A 23,904-nucleotide genomic window follows, 5' to 3' on the forward strand; every position below is an offset into this window, starting at 1 on the left:
GCCTTGGAAGCTCCAGCATCCATCCCACTTTCCCCGGTTTATAGCTCCCTACCCAGCTACATTCCTTAAGCATTCCCATCAATCTTGTGCAGTCCCTTCTCCCTGCCCCCGCCCCCTTCATGGGTTCAGTCAACACCTCAACCCTTTGGGAATCACCCCCTCACTTCATATTCTCACTACTTTCACCTTCAGTTGGCAGACTAAACAAAGCTGTTGTTCTTTTTGTAAGGCGGGTGAATAAAGTTTTTCTCTGCCCCCTCTTCCCTCCTCCCGCCCCTGGCTTTGATGAAGAGTATGCCTCTGCTTTTTGTGTTTTGTGGATGGAGGAGAGAAAGTCTCTGTCTGGGTCAGCTGATTTGGTTGGAACAAAGTAAAGCGAAATCCTCTTTGGAAGGAAAGGAAAGAGTTAACCGTCAAGTGACCAAAGGAGCCCTTTTGGCTGAGCCCTTGACTGGACTTGGCAGCATCTGTCAGGAAGCGATTGTCTTTTTCATAGCTCTTAGCAGGGCAAGGTTTGCATTCCCACATGGGTCGTTAGTCTGGGTTTGTGCGGCTTTCACTGCTTCTAGTTTTTAGCCAATGGGGTCATCTCTTTCAAGGCTTCTGTGATTTGGTTTCAAAATCTTTTAGATCTAGTGATTGTTTAGCTTCATCCTTTTACACTGGCACCCCGTGGGGGTCCTTCTATGAAGGGCAAGGCTGTGTCATGCTGATTAAGTGAGAAGCAACGTGTACTGGATAGTTTAAATGGAGAGATTAATTCTATAATCCAATTTTAAGATTTTTTTAAAAAGCGTAACATTAATAGTTTGGAAATATGGTTTTATTTTGCTCATAAAGACTGAGCCAATTTTTCCCTCCCCCCCAAGAACTGATATATAAGGGAGATTTGATTTTAAAAACTAATAAAAATATTATAACATTGTTTAAATGTTATGAAATCATATAATATGATGAAATTACTGAAATAAGAAACCTTTGCTCTGACATTCCATTTAGATAGCGGTATGGTCTTCACAGTGGCTGGCCACATTTTAGAACATGTTTAGAAATGACATTCTCTTCATACTACCTCTTATATAGCTCTTTCTAGTAGACCTAATTGTGAAATATTTGCCTGGGACTATTGTCTAAAGCAGAATCAAGACAATCTTAAGATTTTTTTAAAAAGATAAATCCAGCTCCAGACTCACTCCATATGGGCACAGGGCCACAGCATATTGAGTTTAAGACTTTCCTCTTGCTTATTATTGTTTGGTCTGATATGGAATATTTATAGGACTATTCTGGAGGAAAACAGGCATGTAGTTTACTTCTCAAAGGAAGCACTTACCATTAAGCATTATTTTCAGAATGCCATGATTTCTGGAAACACACTAAAATGTATAATAAATTATATTTTCAAACCTTTTGGGACACTCAATTAGGAGGATTCGGGGGCTTGGGGGCTGTTGGTTTTCAAGTGAAAAGATGCATATTTCCAGTCAGTGACATTACAGTAAATATTTACAGTGTCATTATACAAATTCTCCTTGAACAGAACTTTCATATTTGGCCTTTGAAATATGGAAAGTCACTGCCGTGGAGATCCACCTGTAATTTTATAGTTTTGCATTCTTTAGGATTCATTCTGGTTAAATTTTGAAGCTCTCAGCAGAGTCAAACTGATTAGAACAAGATTTTTATTAATTAGACTTACAAGCTTTAAAAAACAAACAAACAGGGGCAGCTGGGTAGCTCAGTGGATTGAGAGCCAGGCCTAGAGATGTGAGGTCCTAGGTTCAAATCTGACCTCAGACACTTCCCAGCTGTGTGACCCTGGGCAAGTCACTTGACCCCCATTGCTTATCCTTACCACTCTTCTGCCTTGGAGCCAATACACAGTACTGACTCCAAGACTGAAGGTAAGGGTTTAAACTAAAACAAACAAACAAACAAAAAGAAACAAAAAAAACCCACCTTTACTGTCTTAGTATAAATTCTAAAACAGAAGAATGGCAGGGCTAAGTTGACTTGCCCAAGGTCACACAGCGAGGAAGTATCTGAGGTCAGATTTGAACTCAGATCCTTCAGACTCCAGATCTGGCACTCTATCCACTGTTGCTACCTCACTGCCCCTCAAAGTTTATCTTTTATAAGGACATTTATAAGACACATATTAATCTTGCACAGTATTTTTTTGCAGTTCATAAGATTATTTTACATCTATTTTATATTATTTTTAGAGCAAAACTATGAGATACCTAGTTTATAGGAAAATCAAGGCTTGGAAGTCAAATGATTTACTTAAGGTCAAGTAGTTAGTTAATAGTAGAATTATTCTGACCTCTTATTTGAGTGCTGCTCTCTAATGTATGGCCTTTACTTATTAAATATACTATGACTTATTAAACAACAACAACAAAATACTTCATCATACACCAGGTCTTTTTCTGCAGGTCCACCTGAAAGGTACCAAAGCTGAATTCTGCTGAAAGGTTGACTTTAAAACTAACTGCTCAGGAATTTATTTGGCATTTCGCTCATACCTAGATGTTAACAGGAGAGAAAGAGAGACAGCAAGACAGAGGAGACAGAGATAGAGAGAGATTGATTCTGTTCTTATTTATCTAAAAGAACAATCTTCACAGTAAAAAGGATGCTTTGGTAGTTGAAGGTAGCTGAAGCCCAGGACAAGTAAGGAGATAGTAAAAGAAGCCCTACTTGTTCAAAGCCAGCAAGTATTTATTAAATACCTTCTGATCACTTATTTGATATATGTTATATCACTGTGACCTGAAGAGTGACCAGAAATGATTGCTGAGTCTTGGCCAGTCTTTGAGGAAGCTTGGAGGATAGGAAAGGTGCCCAGTAATGAAGATGACTGAATGTTTCTTGATGTTTAAAAAAGGAAGTAGATAGAATATCCCATCCGGGTAAGCATTAATTCTTTAACTGACCCTATAAACTCTAATTAGTGGATTTAACAACTATCTCCAACAAAGTTCTAGATCAAATTATCTGTTGATGGTTTGTGGACATTTAATGATCACTAGAAGCCTGTAAGCATTCATTAAGATCAAATAACTCTTGCCAGACTAAACCTCATTTCTTTTGTTGATAGGTTAGTATTTCTGATATGAGTGGGGGCATGTATTAGACCTACATTTCTGCGAGACATTTTTTGCACAACTTTCTCTCAATATTCTTATGGATGGCACACAAAAATGTTTATTGGATGACCATATATTTATCTTGATCAATAACTGGCTAATCAGACCAAAATGTGTCAGTTAAAGAATTAATGCTTACCTGGATGGGATATTCTGCTGGCAGGCCCAAGACTCCATTTGTATCAGTGACACAGATGGAAACATAGATAGAATTTGCCTTTAAAACTTGGGGATGACATAAAGCTGGGAGGTGGCTCATTTGTTGAACCACAGATTCAGGATCCTCATTGTTTTCAAAGGTCCATAGTTAGAGACTAATTTAACGTAAATTTATTCTAAGTCAAAGGCCAGGACCAAAACCAAAAAAAAAAGGCAAGTATAAGCAGGAAATATGTGACTAAATAGTAACTTATATAAAATAGAGGAAATTCGGTTGAACAATATTTGGATATAAGAATGTAGCTCACCAAATTTTTAAATTGAATTAAAAATATGCCATCCAGATCAAGGCTATTACTTTCAGTAGTCCCATTATAGTCTGAATGGGTCAGATTCTCTCTAAAGTACTGGGTTCAGATTAGTGAATCATATATTAAAGAGACATTAACAAAACGAAATATAATCAGTATGGTGAGCAGTGTGGAAGAGATGCTGAATAAGGAAATGCAGAAATTGAAAAAGATGAGAAAAGATGGCTTGGGTGGCACATGATAGCTATCTTCACATTCCTGAAGGGTTATTATTATATTACGTATAATTATATTCATACTATTATATGAAGTGGGGTTAGAGTTATTCTGAATCATTCCAGAGAGCAGAACCTGGACTAATGGATGGAAATTGTAAGGGTGTAGATTTTAGCTCAATACCAGAAGAATTTTGTAGTAATTAAAGCTGTAAAAGTAGAATGGGTTGTCGAGGGAAGTATTAAGTTCACAATCATTGGCAAAATTTAAGGGATGGGCTAAATGGTCACTTGTTGGGACAGTGAATATAATATTTGTGCTTTGCTTAGTGAGTTGGAAGAGAACATAAAGGTAACCTAGCTTAATGCTAAGATTCTATTCTAACCTGTTTTACTATTCAGAGTTTTAGTCAAAGTTTTAAAAATGTAAATAAACGTGTTTATTCAAGGCTTGAATTTTGGAACTCAGTAATAGCCTGCTAGCATTATAGAAACACATTATTTTGCTTTGTTAGCCATGTCAATTTGTGTGCTATGGGAACTCTGCAAACATAAGGGGTTATTATTTATTAAGCAATCTTGTCAATTTGGCAGGTAAAGGACTTTAGCTGGAAGTCACTTTTGCATTCAAATCAACAAATATTTGAGTGCTTCTGTGTGCAAGGCTCTTTAAGCAGGTCTCCTTGTAGTTTATTGTACATAAAATCACATAGAATCCTTGTGGCAAAACTAAATGGAGTCTCATGTTGTTTAACAGGCCCATCATTGTGAGATTGAAAACCATCCTAATAATTTGTTACTTGCTAATTTCATTTTGCTCTCCAGAGGATACCGTGGGTGCTAGCTAGCTTCAGTGTCAATTCTGAACCATAGTGGATTTTCTAATCAAGAGAGTCATAGGAGTGGGGAAACATTCACAGTTAAAGTAATATAATAAACATAAGCACTGCTTTTTATGATGTCAAGCTGACTCTGTTCTAGTGATTTTTTTGTATTACCATAGATTAAAGATGTTGTATTTCAAGGATGAGGGCTCTGTTTAAATAGATCAATTTGAAAAAGTCACATTTTATCTCTGAACCTGGAAGTGAATTATCTCTTGTTTAGTCATTGTGAACTGAAGGATGGATAGGCTCATTAGGATGAGTTGAGTGGGAGGATAATGGCTAGGAAGGTCAAAGCATATACCCCACTGGGAGGGAGATCCCTAATCTCAGAAGATTTTCAAGGCAAGTGATTTCATATTCTTTGCAAATCCCACATTTGACACGTGGACAATAAACTACAATAAGTTAGTGTTTGCCTTGGGCATTTCCCTGGCCCTTATTCCTCAGACATACCTAGGAGTAATATCCTAGTTCTAGATGGAGGCAAGCTTGGAGTTTCCACAGTCTCCTCAAGTTCAAAAAACCATATGATTTCATAACATTAACTGTCTACAAGGAATCGCTTAAAATCAGGTTCTTTTAAAGAATATTTTCTAAAGATCTTCAATGAATTTCATCCTCAGAACCCCTCTAGTCCAACTCATACCAAATCAGAAATCCTTCCTATAACCTCCCCAGCACTAAGAAGTCATCTTTGCCTTTGCTTGAAGTTCTATTGGGGGGAATCCACTGTTTCTTGAGACAGCTCATTGGAAGGGACCTCTAAAGGAACAACCTTTTATTTAGGGTTACTATGTACTGCCAGGCATTGTGCTAAGTATTTTACAAATGCAATCTCATTTGATCCTCCCAACAAGTTTTAGAGGTAGGAGCTATTATTACTTCAATTACACTTGGGTAAACCGAGGCAGAAGTTAAATGACTTGCCCAGAGTCACGCATCTAGAAAGTATCAGAGGCTGGGTTTGAACTCCGGTCTTCCTGACTCCAGGCCCAGTGTTACATGCACACCAACTAGCTACTATCTTTATGTCAAGTCTAAATCTGCATCTATCCTTTCCATGTCTTGATCCTAGTTCTACCCTTTGGGAGCTAGAATTTATCTTAACATATAAGAGGTTTTTTCTACTCTTGTAAAATTGAGATCGATAGTGATATATTAATTTATTTGTGTCCACGATACCTACTTGGTTATAACTTTGTGTCAATGAAGTCAGCCAAGGTCATGGATGTGATAGCCAGTTAACTCATCTTCCTTCTTCCCCCGCCCTTCTCTCTCTCTCTCTCTCTCTCTCTCTCTCTCTCTCTCTCTCTCTCTCTCTCAGTTTCTCTCCCTCCCTCCCTACCCCTCTCCCACTTGCTTTCTCATTTTCTCTCTTTTCTTTCTTCCTCCCTATTTTTCTTTCTTTGTTTCTTTTTTTTTTTTACACACATTTTTAAACCCTTAACTTCTGTATATTGGGTCCTAGGTGGAAGAGTGGTAAGGGTGGGCAATGGGGGTCAAGTGACTTGCCCAGGGTCACACAGCTGGGAAGTGTCTGAAGCCAGATTTGAACCTAGGACCTCCCGTCTCTAGGCCTGACTCTCAATCCACTGAGCTACGCAGCTGCCCCCCTCCCTATTTTTCTTTCTCTCTTTATTTCCTTCTTTTCTTCCTTAATATAATTTATTCTCAGGTATCTCAGCCCTTCCCTCTCCCCCTCACACCATAGAAGGTATCACCTGACAGAAATATTTTTATATAAATTATGTCTTTTGTATTTTTCTTTTTGAGTTCGTTCTGTAGAGGTGGATATTCACAAATGATTCTTCAAACGTTAATTCCGTAATTTTACATATTTTACATCTGGTTTTTACTTGTTTTACTTTTCATTATTTCATGTAGATCTTTCTAAGTTTAAAAAAATTAACCTGCTCATCGTTTCTTATGTCACAGTAGCATTCCAGGCTCAAGTTCCTAAATAGCTAACATTTACATATCTTTTAAGGTTTTCAAAGCATTTTGTAAGCATTATTTCATTTGATCTTCACAACAGCCCTGGGAGCTAGATGTTATTTATTACTGTTCCCATTTTACAGGTGAGGAAACTGAGGCTGAAGGAGGGTAAGTGACTTGCCTTCCTTCTGTCTCACCAAATGCCTAATACAGACATCCATTGCATTTACTCAGTGTTTGATAAATATTTGTTGAATTAATGAATGTGTATGTCAAGAGGACCAACCAGGAAATGGGCATAGCTCAATATATACCCACCTGGAAAAACAATTCAAAGTTCATATCTATTGAAGGTGGTTTAGTAGAGTTTTTTTTTTAATACAAAGCACACTCCTTTATCTATGATGTCAGAAGCTTTTTAGGTAAGCTTGAAAGGTTAGTAATATCTTGTCTTGCTTTTGGATTCAAAGTCTGGCCAAGATTAGTGACAGTGGATTAGTAAAGGCTAAGTATTCATATAGAATACTTCCCTGAACCTGTTGCTTTCCCTTTTTTTTTTTTTTACCTTATCCTTTGAAACCTGCCCAGTACTCCTGATCCCTGTAATGTTCATTAAAGTGAAAGAAATCCAAACTAATCTGCTTAAGAAAAAAGCAAGGGGGGAACCAGGGCTGCTGATACAGTTGGTTGGCAAGCCTGGTACATAATTAAATTCAGCACCTTTAATCTGTATGAAACAATAACTAGTCTATAAATGCATAGAATTAGGCTTTTTCATGATGTGATTGTGCAAAATAGAAAGATATATACTACTTGTTGTTATATTCTAGCTGTTCACAGTAGCCCTGTGGGTTTTGTGGCACGTGATAAAATTGTGTCTTAATTATGCACTTACTTCAAACGTGTGCTATATCAATTCAATCTGTATTTTATCTTTTCCTGATAATATTATGATGGGAAGGGGGAGTGTAGTATTTGAAATAAAGCATCAGAAAGATTTTGGTTGTGGGCGAAAATGTTTTTCTGTAGCTTCTCTTGCCAACTGGAGGTCAGTTTTATCAGATTTTCTGTTGCTTGGAAGATCTTCAGTTACTGAATTAGAAATGCATGCTTGATGTTTATCCTATTGGAATTTTAATTAACCTTAAAAGAAAAGGCTAACGGGAAGGTGTTGGTACCAGAGTAGGCTTTAAAAATATATACAGTCACATGCCATGTTTATGGCGCTTCCTTAACTGATTGAGTTGAGTCAGAGTTGGAATGAAAGTGCTGGCACAGTTTGAATTTTCTACAGAAGTGGTTGCTTTATCCTTTTGAGCAGAACTCTTACACTCCAATGTCTTATGCATATTTAATGCTAGAATAGCCCCTTTAAGTAAACTAGAACTGGTCCAAAAGAGAATTGTTTCAGTTAGTTCTTTCAAATGTATTTATACTTAGCAGCTGATGTGGTGGTCATCTGTTTGAAGAGGATATTTTGGTTTTGCCTAATGGATGTGTATGAGCTCATATCTGCACTTAAGTGAAGTAGTGCTAGCTGAAAGAAAGTGGGCAAAAGGGAGAGGCCAGAGAATAGAAAAACTTGAAATGAGAGGAGACTTAAATGACTTTTTCAACCAAAAGAACATCCCAAATAGGAACCGAACACTACGTACATATTAGAATTTGAGTTCAAAATGCATTTTCGAAGTAACTCAAACTCTCAAACTTGTTTTCTTCTGCTCCCTTTATGAAATGGGGTAAGAAGGAGATTGAATCCTTGGCATATCACTGAAGAAAAATTTTACTAGAAAGATGTTTATTCTTTGAAATTTCCTGGTTGCGTATGCTATATGGATATTTCTGTATATTTATTTTTTAAGAATTACTATATTTGTCTTTTAGGAATGTTGTATTTCTGGTGGAACCTCAAGCTTTTAGGAAAAAAATTAGAATTGGATTGGTAAAGCACTGTATACGAGCAAGCAGCAATCGTGTCTTTTTTTTAGCTTTTTTATTTTGTTGTTTCCTCAGTATCCAAAAGGCATTCACAGTTTTTTAAACTTAAATCATTTTTATATCACATATAGCTTGATAGGAGTTGTTTTGGAAACGAAGTATAAACTGTCTCTTTTGATATTTGAGTGCTTTCAAAAAACCTGATGTTGGCTCCATTGCTTATTGCTTATGAGGCATGGAGGAATGGAATGACATCAGACTCCCATGTAGGTATTTACAGCTTCTTTTATAAATCATATTATTCTGCTTTCACTTAAGGGTGACCTCCAGGGCACAGTCCCCAAATACTATTTTACCAGGAAACACAAGAATTTTAATCAGAATGCACACAGAAACAACCAAGTTGAAATATGTGGAGAATATCTTCAATAATCTAAAATCCAAGTAGTGTCAGCAATAGTTCTTAGGATTTACTATTTGGTATCTGAGTCCCAGGGAAAAACCTTTATTGTTTCTCTGAGAAGAGTAGGGTTCTGACAGTAAGGGATAATGCATGTGATGTAGGGGAAATGTCATGATCACAGACTGAACTAGCTATTGACAACTATTGCTTTTTCTTACTGAGACTAATGATCATATATGTGTGGCCACTTTTTCAAATATTCCTTTTTTTTTTTTGAACAGTCAAATAATCACTGAACCAGATTATGGGAGAATTGATGTTTTTACACTCTTGTTATCTTGCTGGGACTTAAGGGCTCTTTAATTTCTGTTCAGTGCTCACAGTGTCTTGAATTTATGTAGCATATGTCCTACATATAAAGTTCATTCATATATGTTATATAATGTTTAAGTAGGAAAGGGCAGGATGTTGCATTCACATTTTGTATATGGAGACAGTGAATATCTAAGAGTTTAAACACTTGCTTAAAACCACCAGGACTAGAACCTGGGGCTAGAACCCAGGGTTTTGGATTCTTAGTTTACTCTTTTATTCTGGATGATATTGCGTGCAAATGAGGCTTTTAACTTCTGAATGTTGATTCAGAGTTAAAACTACTACATATTAGTCTTTACTTTGAGATTCCCAGAAAGGCTATCAAATGATGCCATTGGAGTAACTGACTATAAGAGTAATAAAGCCCGTGGAAAGGAGATCTTTGACTCATATCAAAGTCTCATGTGCATCTCAGCTTCCACAGGCTATGCGTGTCCAGATGCTTGAAGAACGCTTCAGCACAATGGACAGTAGCAATATTTTGTAGAATGAAAGATGAACCAAGGAGTAATGGGCATGTGTCATGATATTTTTGTAACTAACTTCTTTGTGTAGTTTTCATCTGTCCATGTTTATAGATAGTTTTACATTCAGCTCGGACTTTGGCTTGTTGACATGTTATTTTTTTTTGTACAACTTACCCAGACACTTGATTCTGATAAAGCTGCCATGCATACAGTGGAAAGAACACTAAAGCTGGAACCAGAGGACATGAGGTCCAATTCTGGTTCCACTACTTATTGTATGACCTCAGAAAATTCATTTTACCTTTCTAGGGTAGTTTCCTTATCTGTAAATTGAGTAGATTTGAAGAAATGACTTAGAAGGCTTTCCTAGCTCTAAATGTTATAATTCTACTCTTTTGTATTCTTGGGGACCATATTCCAAGATCTCTCTAAATCTCTAACATTTAAAACAATAGTCCCAAACATCTGACTCTGTGAATATACACACTGAAATATTAAAGCAAATGAGGAAGCTAAAATTTTGGTTCAGCTCCTTTCTTTTATGATTCTCGTTCTCTTGTCTTACATATTAGTAATACCATTTTATGGTTGGTTTAGACACAGAGTTTAATTTATCTTACAATTTAAATGTTTTAAATTCCAATAATACTTAATATATCACTTAAGTATGTATATGTTATCTACTCTGGACCTTACTAGAAGGGTGACCTTTTATAAATGTAAGATTAAAAATTACATCCAATAAGTATTATGTTTTATAAGAATTTTATTAATAATAACTTGAAGTAGAGGAAATAAAAACCATGAGTAGAGAGAGAGTTAACCTGACCATAATGGTGGGGGGGGGGGGGAGGGAAAGAGGAAGAGAGCACGGGAAGAAAAAAAAAGGCAGAGTTACAGCAAACTTTTATCACCAAAACATGAGGACACAATGTAGGGATGAAAAAGGAAAGGGATTCTGGGAAATAAAGTCCAAGGGTACAAAATTCTATGTACACACAAGTCACTTAATCTCTTTAAGCCTTAGTTTCCTTACCCATAAAAAGTGGATAGAAATTGTAGTACTTGCCTTAAAGTGTAGTTGTGAAGATCCAATAAGATAATGCAAAGTGATTTGCAAGCTTATACTCCCTATATAAATCCCTTTTGGGAATCTGTAGTATAGTTTTCTTTGTAGCTTATTTTATTTTGCTTTTCTTTATGTAGCCAAGAACATCCATAGGAGAGTGGCATAAGCATTTTTTGGTGTTCCCTTAGAGAGTAGTTAATTACTTCTTTCAAAATTCCATGATGTCATTAAAAGAAGATAAAATATAATCTTGGATTCAATTAAACTTGAGGTTTTATAATTGATGCTATAAGACAGAGATGCCAACTGTAAATTTATAAGAACTTAAGTTTGTTCAGATTCTTTAAAATCCACTAATCAACTAAGCATTTTGTGGGAAATGTTTTATACTACCTAACAAGTATTGTTTTTAGTAGTCTTTGGTAGATAAAAGCCCAGATTTCTTTAGAAACCCAGAAAACATTTAGTAAAGAAACCTAATAAATTACTTTAGAAATTTAATATACTACTTTGATATTGATATGCTACCATTTCCCTCAGAAACCAAACTGTCATTCTTAAAACTTCTGGCACAAAACTCTTTATTCTTCAACCACCCATTGAACTCCTCTCTTCTCTCTTCTTTTTCATTTTGAGGACTTTACTTAAGGCTTAATTAAGAAAGTTGAGACTATTTGTTGAGGTCTCCCTTTTCTTTCCTTCTCATCTTTAAATTCCTTGCTATAAGTTTTGGTTATGAAGATATGGCCCTTTTCATCATTGAGGCCAATCACTCTCTATATATTTATAATGCTCCTTACTCTTGTTTTTTCCTGTAGATTGGCCCACTATATCATCCTTTTTCTATTTCTGTATTTCATTTTCTCCTTATTCATTGGTTTCTTCCCTGCTGCCTACAAAAATATCAGTTTCCTCCATATTTATAAAGCATCTCTATATTCTACCATCCTTGTTTGCAAATATTCTATATATCTCCTTCCTTTCTCAGTTGAACTTCTTGAAAAAGTTGCTTACTCTAGATACTTTCACTTTCTCTCATCTCATCTTCTAAACCTTCTTCAGTCTGGATTGTGATATCATCACTTAATTAGAATGATATCTTCTAAAGATACCACTGATCCATTAATTGTCAAATTGGGGATAGCCTTTGCTCAGTTCTCATCCTTCTTGTTTTCTCTGCCATATTTGACAGTGTTGTCCAGATTTTCTTTCAGAATAATTTCTCCTCTCTGGGTTTCTCATGATATTTGCTTTCTCCTGGTTCTCCTATCTGACAATTCCTTCTTAGTTATATTGGTTGGATTGTGTCCATGTCATCCCCCCATTCCCTGTAGCCATACTCCTAAGATTCTTTTACTTAGTGTCTGCCTCAGCTCTCCTGGGTACAGTTATAGTCCCTCTACAGATGACTTCCAGATCTATATGTCTAACCCTATTCTGTCTCTTAAGCTGTAGCTCTGCAACTTTATCGGTCTAAAAGACCTGTCGAACTGGTTGTCTTGTTAAGCATCTCAAACTCAGCATAACCAAGCACAACTCACATCTCTCTGTTCTCTACTAATTCTATCCCTATTCTAAATTTTGCAATTACTGCCGAGGGGGTAACACAATCCTAAGTCCCAGAGGTTCTCAACTTTGGGGTCATCCTTGACCCCTTCTTTATACTCATCCCACATATCTAAGTCAGTGCTAAATCTTGCCAATATTTCTCATATCTCTTCCTTTCTTTCTATTCCTAAGCCTTTACTCTAGTTGAGAGACTTATCATCTTTACTTAGACTATTGCAATAGCCTCCCAACTGATCTACCACAAGTCTTCTCACCAGTCCAATCCAGCTTCCACACAGCTGCCGAAGTGCTTTTCCTTAAGCATGATCCTGATCATGTTACATCAGCTTCTCCCAGCCTCCCCACACAACTCAATGAACTACACTGGCTCCCTTTTGCTGGCTCTAGAATCAAATACAAATATAAACTACTATATGTCATTTTAGACTCTTTACCACCTGGCCTTTTCCTACCTTTCCAGTCTGCTTTCACATTAATCTGGTTCACATGCTCTGTGGTCTAGCTATAATGGCCTACTTGCTGTTCCCTTTACAAGATGCTTCATCTTCCATTTCTGTTCCTTTCCACTGACTGCCCTCTGTGACTGGAATTTGTTCCAAATTCATCTCCATGACATGTATTAACTGGTTTCTCTTGAAACTTATATTGAAGCTCTCCCTTCTCCATTATTCTTGTCTTAATTGACTTATCAGTTGCTAGGTACCTCCTCCAAAGTACCTCGTATTCATTTTGTGAGTATTCTGTATATGCTTCTTGTGTTCATGTTAGAGTGGAAGCTCCTTGAGGACAGAGACTGTTTTGCTTTTTGATTTTGTATCCTCGGCACATAGCACATTGCCTGGCATGTGGTTAATGCCAATTGATATATTATTTGGAGGGCTGGATCTGTAGAAGTTTTACCAGCAGATCAAAAGGTCTTTCACAAGTTCTCATTTACATTCACAGGTTATATGAAACTAACCATTGTTCTGTGACTAAAAATCCATGCAGCTTATTGACCATAGATGTTGTCTCATAAAATATTAAAGCTGTTGATGCCTTGCTCAAATAACAAGACCCAGGTGATGTGGACTTAGTCAATAAAATATTTTCTGTTTAAATCTAAGGCTGCTTGTTGTTTTTGTCAACCCCTAGTTCAATTGAATTGCTATATAGTCTTTTTAAAAGGCTTGTGAGTTCATATAACCAGTAGTTTGTCTATCACTGATATCAGCAACGTTCAGGCATTTGCCCCATATATCATATGTCCTTTGTGTGAAGTGATTTTGCTTAGATTGCCTTTATGTAGTCATGTTCTTTTCCCAAACTTCAGCAATTTCTTGCTTTTTGATTTAGGCATTGTCTGAATTTTTTCTTCTTTCCAAGTAATTGTATTTGATCCTTACATAGTCAACTTTTGGTCAATGATAAACTACATGGTGGAGGTAGTTGATATTAATTGCAACTAATTACCTTTATATCTCCAGACTAGGCATTGCCTCATTTCTTCTGATAACTTGACTGGTCTTAATCTGTATAGTATCTTGACAAATGATATTACTTACCAGATCCTGTGACCTGTAGCAACTTTCTCACTACAATTAAGGTGTTAAAGAGAATAGGAAGTCCTTTTGTGCAAAGAGGAAACTAGGTTGCAAAGTGGACAGAGTAGTGGTATTAGAATCTAGAACATGTGAATTAAAAATCTTATCTCAGTTGTTAGCTGTGTAACCCCTGGCGAGTTACTTAACCTCCATCTGCCTCAGTCTTCTTATTTATAAAAGAGCATTTACCTTTTAGGATTATTCTGAGTATAAAATGAGAAAGTATCTGTAAAAAAAATTTTGTCAAAAAACCCCACAATTTTTATACAACACTTTGCAAACCTTAAAGCACTCTATAAACACTAGTTATTATGATAATGATGATACATAAAAACACCTTTCTCCATTATTCTCCATTCTAATCAGACAGAGATCTCAATGAAGTGAAAAGTGCTCTGGTCACCACCAATTAGGCATTCTTTGCCTAGAGAGCAGCTAGAAGAAAAAGGGTTTTATTAATATGTAGTAAATTAATAAAAGAATCCTGCTTTGGTGAATGACAGAACAGGGAAGCTTTCCAAATTGGTTATGGGGAGGTAGTGGTATTTAGATTTGGATTTCAGATCAGGAAATTGCTGAGGCTAGTTGTACAACTGTGGGCAAGTGACAACATCTCTAACTCTCAGTTTCCTCATATGTAATGTATGGGTAGTAATATATATGATACCTATCTTTCAGAGCTATTCTGAGGCTCAAATGAGATGCTGATAACATTAGAGTGCGATAGAAAATGGTGAGGGTAACTCTGAGCAAGTCACTTAACCCTGTTTACCTCAGTTTCCTCATATGTAAAATAAACTAGAGAAGGAAATGGCAAACTTCTTGAGTGTCTTTGCCAAGAAAACCCCAAATGGGTTCATGAAAAGTAGGACAGGGTGACTCAACAATAAAAAAATAGAGTGAGGATGATATTCATGACTTACCAGTTTAGTGATAGATAAACTGTCTCCTTGGTACTAGTTGATTACCAATGAAAATATATCTCTCACAACAAAATCAACCCTACAGCCCATCCAAACTGGCATCTTTTAGTTCTTTAGTTGCCTCTGTTCTGCTCTGTGTCTGTATCCATTTTTGTTTTCCCAAGCTGTTTCCAGTGTTCTTTCTTCAGTGTTCCCTTCTGTAGGCTGTGTTTTCTTGACAATTGCTAGTTTGTTGGCCCTTTAAGGTTTCGATCAGCCGGCTTTGTGTTTCACAACAGCCACAGTTAGTCATCATCTTTGTCCTACTTCCCAGTGGTCTTAGTTTAGTGATGGAAAGCATTTGGATTTATTATGCACATGCATGCTTTTAAAGAATCCTGGGAGCTCTGTTTCACCATGAAAATCCTCTCTGATCAAGATTAAAATATTGCCACAAAATGAATACAGGAGTGAAAGAACCAACAAGGAGATAGAGTGAAACAACCTTCATGAAAAGAAAAATCCAAAAGGTAGGCAGAGACCATCTGGGGAACTGAGGTGAGAGGGGAGCAGAGCTAGCAGGAGGCTATGGCAGGGAGTGAAGAGTAAGCCAAGAGCAAACCACAACCCCGATTCCACATCTGCTGTCACAGGTTCCGAACTTAAGCCCTAGCTAACAGTCAGACCCTGAGATCCTGTCTGGACAAATAGTGATCCAAGCCAACTGACACCCCTTGAAATTTCAAACTGGTGGAGAAGTCCGGAGTCCCAGCCCAGGGCAATCTGGGCTGAAGGGGCTGATCCCTGTGGGCCCGGAATGAAGCCAGGAATCCCAGTCTGGGTTTGGGATGAGGACACAGTTCTCAGGGTGAGTCCTAACCGATCTTTTTGCCCAAAATTAAGGATGGAACTCCAGGATAAGGCAATCAAGGGTGTGCCTGATTGAATCAAGAACACCTTGAGATAAAAAAAAAACCTGAGGCTAAGCTTGGGGTTAGAATTTGATGACCTGATCAAATTCAGAGTGAGATCAAAAGTTTACACCCAAGCCTGAGAAAAGTCTTTAAAGCTATCCCATCTAAAGGTCAATTGAATCAGCAGTGGGTGGGGGGGAAGGGGTCTCTCAGAGTCCTCAGCCTTCAGGCCATCTGGTAAACTAGTAACAACTGAGAAAATAAGCTGAAACTAGCATTAAGGTAGGACTGAAGCTTAAGAGGTTACCCCAACTTCCCAGAAAACAGAGCCTATCTACAATTAGATAGGGAAAATGAGCAAATAATAAAAAAGCATCTAACTTTAAAGAATTTTTATGGATACAAAAAGCAAGGTATAGACACAGAAGGGTACAGTGAAAGCAAAGGAAACACATGCAAAGTCCAAAAGAAAAATATGGATTGGACACAAAGTCTGGAAGAGCTCAAAAGACTTCAAAAGCCAATTAAGAGAGGCAGAGGAAAAGTGGGGGAAGAGAAATGAAAGAGATGCAAGAAGAAATGAAAATGATGCAAGAAGAAATGGGCCAACTGAAAAAGGAGAACCAAAAACTGATAAGGAAAACCAGCTCCTAAAAATCAGAATTGATTATCTGGAAACTAATGATTTCATGAGAAATCAAGAAACAATAAAGCAGAATCAAGGGAATGAAAAAAATAGAGGAAAACATGAAATATGTTATTGAAAAAAATAACTAACCTAGAAAATAGATTCAGGAGAGACAATTTGAGAATAATTGGACTACCTAAAAGCCATGATGAAGAAAACACCTTGAACATCATATTACAAGAAGTTATCAAAGATAATTGCTGCAGATCCTTGAATGAGAAAATAAAATTGCCTCCAGAAAGAAATTCTCAATCGACAACTTCCAGGAATGTAATAGCTAAATTCAAGAGCCACCAAGCCAAGGGAAAAAAAATACTCCAAACAACCAGAAAGAAACTATTCAAATACCATGGAGCTATAATTAGGATCGTACAGGACCTAGGAGCTTATACATAAAAGGATTTAAGGCATGGAATATGATATTCGGGAAGGCAAAAGATTTGGGTTTACAACACAAGGTCATCTATCCAGCAAAAGTGAGTATATTCTTTCAAGGGAAAAAATGGTCATTCAATAATAGAAGATTTCCAAGCATTCCTGAGTAAATAAGCCAGACCTAAAACAAAAAATTTGAACTCCAAACATGAGATACAAGAGAAGCTCAAAAAGGTAAATAAAAATGAGAAAATTTAAGGTATTCATTAAGGTTAAAATGTTTATATGGCTACATGGAAAGAGGATTTTTATAATTCCCAAAAATTACTATTGGTAGTAAAGAGGATAGAAGGAATTTGATGATATGATCTACCTAATGATACATGATGATATGTATATGTAAATATGCTATGGAATGATATTTATGTGTGATATGATATGTATGCATATGAATGACATGTAAAAATCAATCAAGGGCTGAAAGAGGGGGTTGCACTGAGAGAAAAGGGGAGAGATAGAATGGGGTAAATTATATAACATATAGAGGTGTGAAAAAATCAATATAAAGAGGGGAGGATAAGGGTGATGATGGGCAATGCTTAAACTTTACTCTCATTGTAACTAGCTCAGAGAGGGAAAAATGAGTATACTCAGTGGGGCATAGAATTCTATCACTCTATAGAGAAGTAGAAGGGGAACAAGACAAGGGAAGGGAGTGGTAATTGTATGGAGAGGGATGTGGGGGGAGCCACCACAAAAAGCAAATTACTGGTGAGGAGGAACAGAATGAAAGGGAATAGAGCAGTATCTAAAAGGAATAATATGATGGGAATACATAGTTAATAATCATAACACTGAATGTGAATGGGATGAGCTTACCCATTAAATGGAAGTGAATAGCAGAATGGATTAAAAACCAGAATCCTACTATATGTTGTTTATAAGCAACTCATTTGAGGTAGGGTGACACACACAGATTCAAGGTAAAAGACTAGAGAAGAATTTATTATACATCATCTAAAGTAAAAAAAGCAGGCGTAGCAATTATGATACCAGACAAAGCCAAAGTAGAAATTGATCTGATTAAAAGAGATAAGGAAGGAAATGACATTTTGCTAAAATATTAAATGATCCTGGGTAGGATGAACTAATATAATAAAAATGACAATCCTTCCCAAATTAATCTACTTATTTAGTGCCATACCTATCAAACTACCAAAAAACTTTTTTTATAGAAACAGAAAAAATTATGACAAAGTTCATCTGGAAGAACAAAAGATCAAGGATATCAAGGGAAATAATGAAAAAATGTGAATGATGGGGGCCTAGCATTACCAGATCTTAAACTGTACTATAAAGCAGTGGTCATCAAAACAATATGGTACAGGTTAAGAGACAGAAGGGTGGATCAATGGAATAGACTAGGGGCATATGACCTCACCAAGCTAGTGTTTGATAAACCCAAAGATGTCAGCTTTTGGATAAGAACTCACTATTTGACAAAAACTGCTGGGAAAATTGGAAAACAGTATGGGGAAAATTAGGTTTAGAGCAACATCTTACATCCTATACCAAGATAAATTCAAAATGGTTAAATGACTTAAATATAAAGAGTGAAATCATAAATAAATTAGGTAAACATAGAATAGTATATCTGTCAGATCTGTGGGAAAGAAAGGAATTTAAGACCAAGCAAGAGATAGAGGACATTGCAAATTGTAAAATGAATGACTTTGACTATATCAAATCTAAAAATTTTTGTACAAACAAAATCAATATATCCAAACTTAGAAGGAAAGCAACAAACTGGGAGAACATTTTTATAACAAAATACTCTGACAAAGGTTTAATTTCCCAGACATATAAGGAACTAAGTCAAATTTACAAAAAATCAAGGCATTCCCCTATCAACAAATGGTCACGGGACATGAATAGGCAGCCTTTGCATGATGAAATTAAAACTATCAATAAGCACATGAAAAAGTGTTCTAAATCCCTCCTGATTAGAGAAATTCAAATTAAAACAACCCTGAAGTACCACCTAGCAAGACTGGCCGATATGGCAGCAAAGGAAAGTGATAAGTGTTGGAAGGAATGTGGCAAAATTGGGACTCTAATATACTGCTGGTAGAGTTGTGAATTGGTCCAACCATTCTGGAGAGCAATTTGGAACTATGCTGAAAGGGCTTTAAAAGAATGTCTACCCTTTGACCCAGCCATACAACTTTGGGGTTTGTACCCCAAAGAGATAATAAGGAAAAAGACTCATACAAAAATATTTATAGCCTCGCTCTTTGTGGTAGCAAAAAATTGGAAAACGAGGGGGTGTCCATTGATTGGGGAATGGCTGAATAAATTGTGGCATCTGATGGTGATGGAATACTATTGTGCTGAAAGGAATAATGAACTGGAGGAATTCCATGTGAATTGGAAAGTCCTCCAGGAATTGATGTAGAGCAAAAGGAGCAGAACCAGGAGAACATTGTACACAGAGACTGATACATTATGGCACAATCAAACATAATAGATTTTTCTACTAGCAGCAATGCAATGACTGAGGACAAACCAGAGGAACTTATCAGAAAGAATATATCCACATCCAGAGAAAGAACTATGGGAGCAGAAACACAGAAGAAAAACATAAGATTTACCATGTAATTCGATGGGGATATGATTAGCGTTTTAATGTTAAAAGATGACTCTCTTGCAAATATGAATAACATAGAAATAGGTTTTGAGTGCTTACTTCGGCAGCACGCATACTAAAATTGGAACGATACAGAGAAGATTAGCATGGCCCCTGCGCAAGGATGACATGCAAATTCGTGAAGCGTTCCATATTTAAAAAAAAAAAGAAGAAAGAAAGAAATAGGTTTTGAACAATGATACACATATAACCCAGTAGACTTACTTGTCAGCTTTTGTATGGGGGAGGGAAGCAGGGGGAATCATGAACCATGTAACCATGGAAAAATAGTCCAAATTAAAAAAAAAAAAAAAAAGAATCCTGATGGGCAAGCTTCGTTGGAGGGAAAACCCCCTTGAATGTCATCTTCATTTAAAAATAGTTTCTAGGTGGTCCTTAGGTAAAGTCAGGTTGCTGGCTACCCTTTTAAGATTTCTTAATGAAATCTATAGACACTTGAGGGACAGGTGCATTGGTTTCAAAATTAAGTAAAGAATTTATATAAATATTTGAATTCAGGATCTTATGCTTTATAGATTCACCCCATTTAAAAGTTTCCACTATGGCTGTCCAAAAAGTTCTGATATAAAAAAGAGGTGTTGCCCTGGATCCTTGCTTTATCTCCTAGTCCCTTCTCCATCACTCAGGACCCAGCTTCTAATAGAGACTCTTATTCTGTTTTAAAGAGTCTGGCATCTGGTAATTTTATACCTTCCCGATTCGATTCCAGCAGAGAGAGTTGGCACATATGAACCCTTTCTCTTTAAGGTAAATTTAGCCACTGAAAGAAGACTTTTAAATGAGATACTTATCTGAGGATTAGGCCCATTATCAAGATCCTAGGTTGCTCTTTTGGGTTTTTAGAACTCCAGATTTGGTTACATTTGAATGGTTTTTTTAATTTAGCATCCATCCAAAAGCTTGGTTAGTGAAAACCTGACTTGTCTCCTGGTAGTTTCCCAGACTTTGGTTTGCCTAGTAAATAATTGAGATTTGTGGTTTGAGTATTCACATGTGTGTTTTTGTGGAACAGTTTGGTAAATAAGAAAAAAGGTTGCTTATCAAGGAATACTGGAATTGAAGAATTTTCAGGGTAGTAGATAAGCAAAATGGAAGGTGACCCAAAGTATTGCCTCTGTGAAAAATTGTTCCTGGTATCTTTAAATATCAAAAAGTTCAATTGGATCTATGGAAATCTTGGCTCTTAGTACAGTTAGTAAATATTTTCCCAGTCCCTCAGGTTTTGCAACCTAAGTGTTATTCTTTTCTCCTCACTGTCTTCAACCCTCCACAGTGCCCCCCCCAAACCCCTCCCAATTTGTTGCCAAGGTTTGTCAGTTTCACTGTTATATTTCAGATATTTACCAACTGTGTGGCCTTGGGCAAATCACTTAACCTTGTTTGCCTCAGCTTCCTTATTTGGAAAATGAGCTGTAGAAGGAAATGGCAAACTATTCCAAGATCTTTACCAACAAAACTCAAATAGATTCACAAAGAATCCAACATGACTGAAACAACTGAACAATCACAATAATTAGGAAGGGCCCAGTTGGATGAGGAAAGACTTTTGTATAGAAGGCAGTATGAATTATGTCTGGAAGAAAATGAGGGATTCTGTGGGGCAGATATGAGAGAGAAATATCCAAGGAAGCATCCTGTGTTAGGGAAGTATGAACTCACGATTTCTTGACATATCATCATAGCCTTATGTATATCCATATATAAATCAGAGAGGTGTTCTGCTTGGAGTCAGAAGATGTGGGATTGAATAAAAAGTGCTCCTTTTTGGCCATGTATGGCCATGGGCAAATCATATAGTCTCTCTTAGAATGGTTTATCATTTGTAAAATGGGAATGGTAATAGCATCTACTTCATAGTTTTGTTTTCAGCATCAAATTAGACAAAGTTTTATATAAATGGGAGCTTTTGTTATTAACTTGTTCTCTAATGCTCTTAAAATGCTATCAGACACCACTGAAAGGTGACCATTAGAATATAAACTCTTTATCCACTTCTAGAGAAAGAACCGATGGAGCCTGAATGCAGATTAAATCATACTCTTTTTCACTTTCTTTTCAGGGCATCTGAATTTTATTCCATAACATGACCAATGTGGAAATATTTTTTCTAATCTCACATGTATATCTAGATCATATTGCTTTTACTGCCATAGGGAGGAGGGGAGAAAGGGAAAGAATTTGGACTCAAAATTTCAGAAAACAAATGTTTTTTACATGTAATTAAGAAAAAATAAAATAAACTAATTTTTTAAAAAAACATCCCTTGAAGTCATAGATCTTCAGTTTGATCTTTGTCTACTTAGCACACTGTTTAGGAGATAGTATGCACTTAAAACTTGTTTGTTGACCCTCCTTGATTACATACCTATGTATTCAGCTGATTCATGTCTTTACTTACTCTTCTTTTGTGTATTTTCTACTATCTATCTTCTCTTCGTGTAGCCAAGTCATGGGTAAAGTGGGAAATGGGCTGTTTTATCTCCTAAGAGTAGACTACGGAAAATCTTTCCTTATTCTTAACTCTGAGGCCACAGAATTGGGGTTGTTGAGATAGGAGAGGGGAGGGTTAAAGGAAAAATTGGTATTATCAGAAGATACTTAGGGACCTTTAAAAAATGAGCAAGCAATCTTTTATTAAATGACTATCAGATTTCCCTGATAGAGCTTAATTGCATAGACTCTTTTCCTAGTGATCTTGGAGAGAAGCAGACAGAAGAGTATTCTCTTATTTCTGGGAGAGAAGAAAAAAATAAAAGCACGTGGCCAAATGTGAACAGTCCTGCCCTCATTTCTTTCCCCGAGAGATTTTTATTTTATGAACACCATTTAATACTTTCAGTTTGATTATGCTTTGCTGAGAAGGAAGAAGAGGCACAGGGCAATGTGGTGTCAAGCCAGCAAGTTTTTATTGCACCAGGTATTGCATTAATGACTAGAAACCTAAAGAAAGGCAGCATCAACAAACCCATGTATTTGGACCCCAAACACTTGAGATCAAATCCTAGTTCTGCTGATGAATACTTGTATATGTATCGGTGGCCTTTGCCAAGTCTTCACCTTTCGGCATCTCGTTCATCAGTTGTGAAATGTGGAAGTTGGACTTGTTCATCATTAGAGTTCTTTTTTAGTCATACACCCTATTAAAATTCTGCCATTATTGTTTAAATAATTGGGTCTGTGACAGCTTTTATGTTGTAAAGGAATGGCCTCCATCAGCAATGTTAACATTACTTGTGCCAAGCAAAGCTGTTGTTACTGAATAGTAAATTTATTGCACTGTTTGTACCATATTGTGGCCCAAAAGAAAGCTATATATATATTTTGCCATCTGCTGCCTGGTCAACAGATCTGGTGATAAGTCAACACTTCAGTGAATTATTTTGGAGTACTAAACATAGTACTGTATGTGGTCCAAAGTAAAATGCCTATAAATTATGTAGGATGGATAGTTGGAATGAATCACACAGAGTCCTAGTTTTGTTTTGTTTTTCAAAGCAAAAAAATCAAATAAGTAGTTACTGCCAATCAAGGGGTCTTTCAAATTATGCTTTAGTTTTAAGTTCAATGACAGGGTAATTTAGTTATTGTTTGAATTGGGGAGGGGAGAATGATAAAAGGAGACAAAAGTCTAGAGTCAAAGAAAGAGAGAAGTCGAGAGACAGACACACAAAAGGAGTCAGAGAGAAAAATCAGGAGTTGGGGGGAGGCCCAGAAAGACAGACAGACAGAGAGGAACAGAGATAGACAGAGACAGGGACATGGACTAACAGAGACAGACATGTACTAATGGAGACGGAGAAAGAGTGACACACTGGTAATTTAAAACCTATAGTTGTAATAGGAATCAGATATTACTCACCTAGCCAGATTCATTTTTCACTAAACATAAATGGCATTTCTTGCTCTTAGATATCAATACGTTCATATATTATTAACTGGCCTGGCAGTTTTCCCTTTTGCATGAAAGTTTGGGAGAATATTTGATAAATGGACATTGATGTTAGTATTCATATTATTTTTCAAAAGCAAAAATGGAAAACTTGGTTAGATTGCTGGTAGAAGTGGAGTGTAGGGTAGGGTTAGGAGGGGAAAAGAATGATCTGTGCTAGAAAGGGAACATGGTAGGTCTGATAGGTCAGACCCCTGGATAGTTAAGCCAGTCATGAAAGAGAATGACAAATTCTGTTTCTAAGGATCTTATGAGACTGAGATTCCATGAACTTTTGTTATATATTGGTCTTTAAAAGTCTTTGTT

General features: G+C 36.6%; 1 protein-coding gene and 1 non-coding gene across 2 annotated transcripts in view; both read left to right on the forward strand.

The window, feature by feature from the left end:
• The window catches only part of SH3RF3 (SH3 domain containing ring finger 3), a 634,709-nt gene that overhangs the window by 1,017 nt on the left and 609,788 nt on the right, over positions 1 to 23,904 (forward strand). The window lies entirely within an intron of this gene.
• Positions 19,681 to 19,787, forward strand: LOC123243316. Its single transcript, XR_006505865.1, has one exon. It is a non-coding gene; the product is annotated as a U6 spliceosomal RNA (small nuclear RNA).

The sequence above is a fragment of the Gracilinanus agilis genome, chromosome 3 (assembly GCF_016433145.1).
Source record: "Gracilinanus agilis isolate LMUSP501 chromosome 3, AgileGrace, whole genome shotgun sequence".
NCBI lineage: Eukaryota > Metazoa > Chordata > Mammalia > Didelphimorphia > Didelphidae > Gracilinanus > Gracilinanus agilis.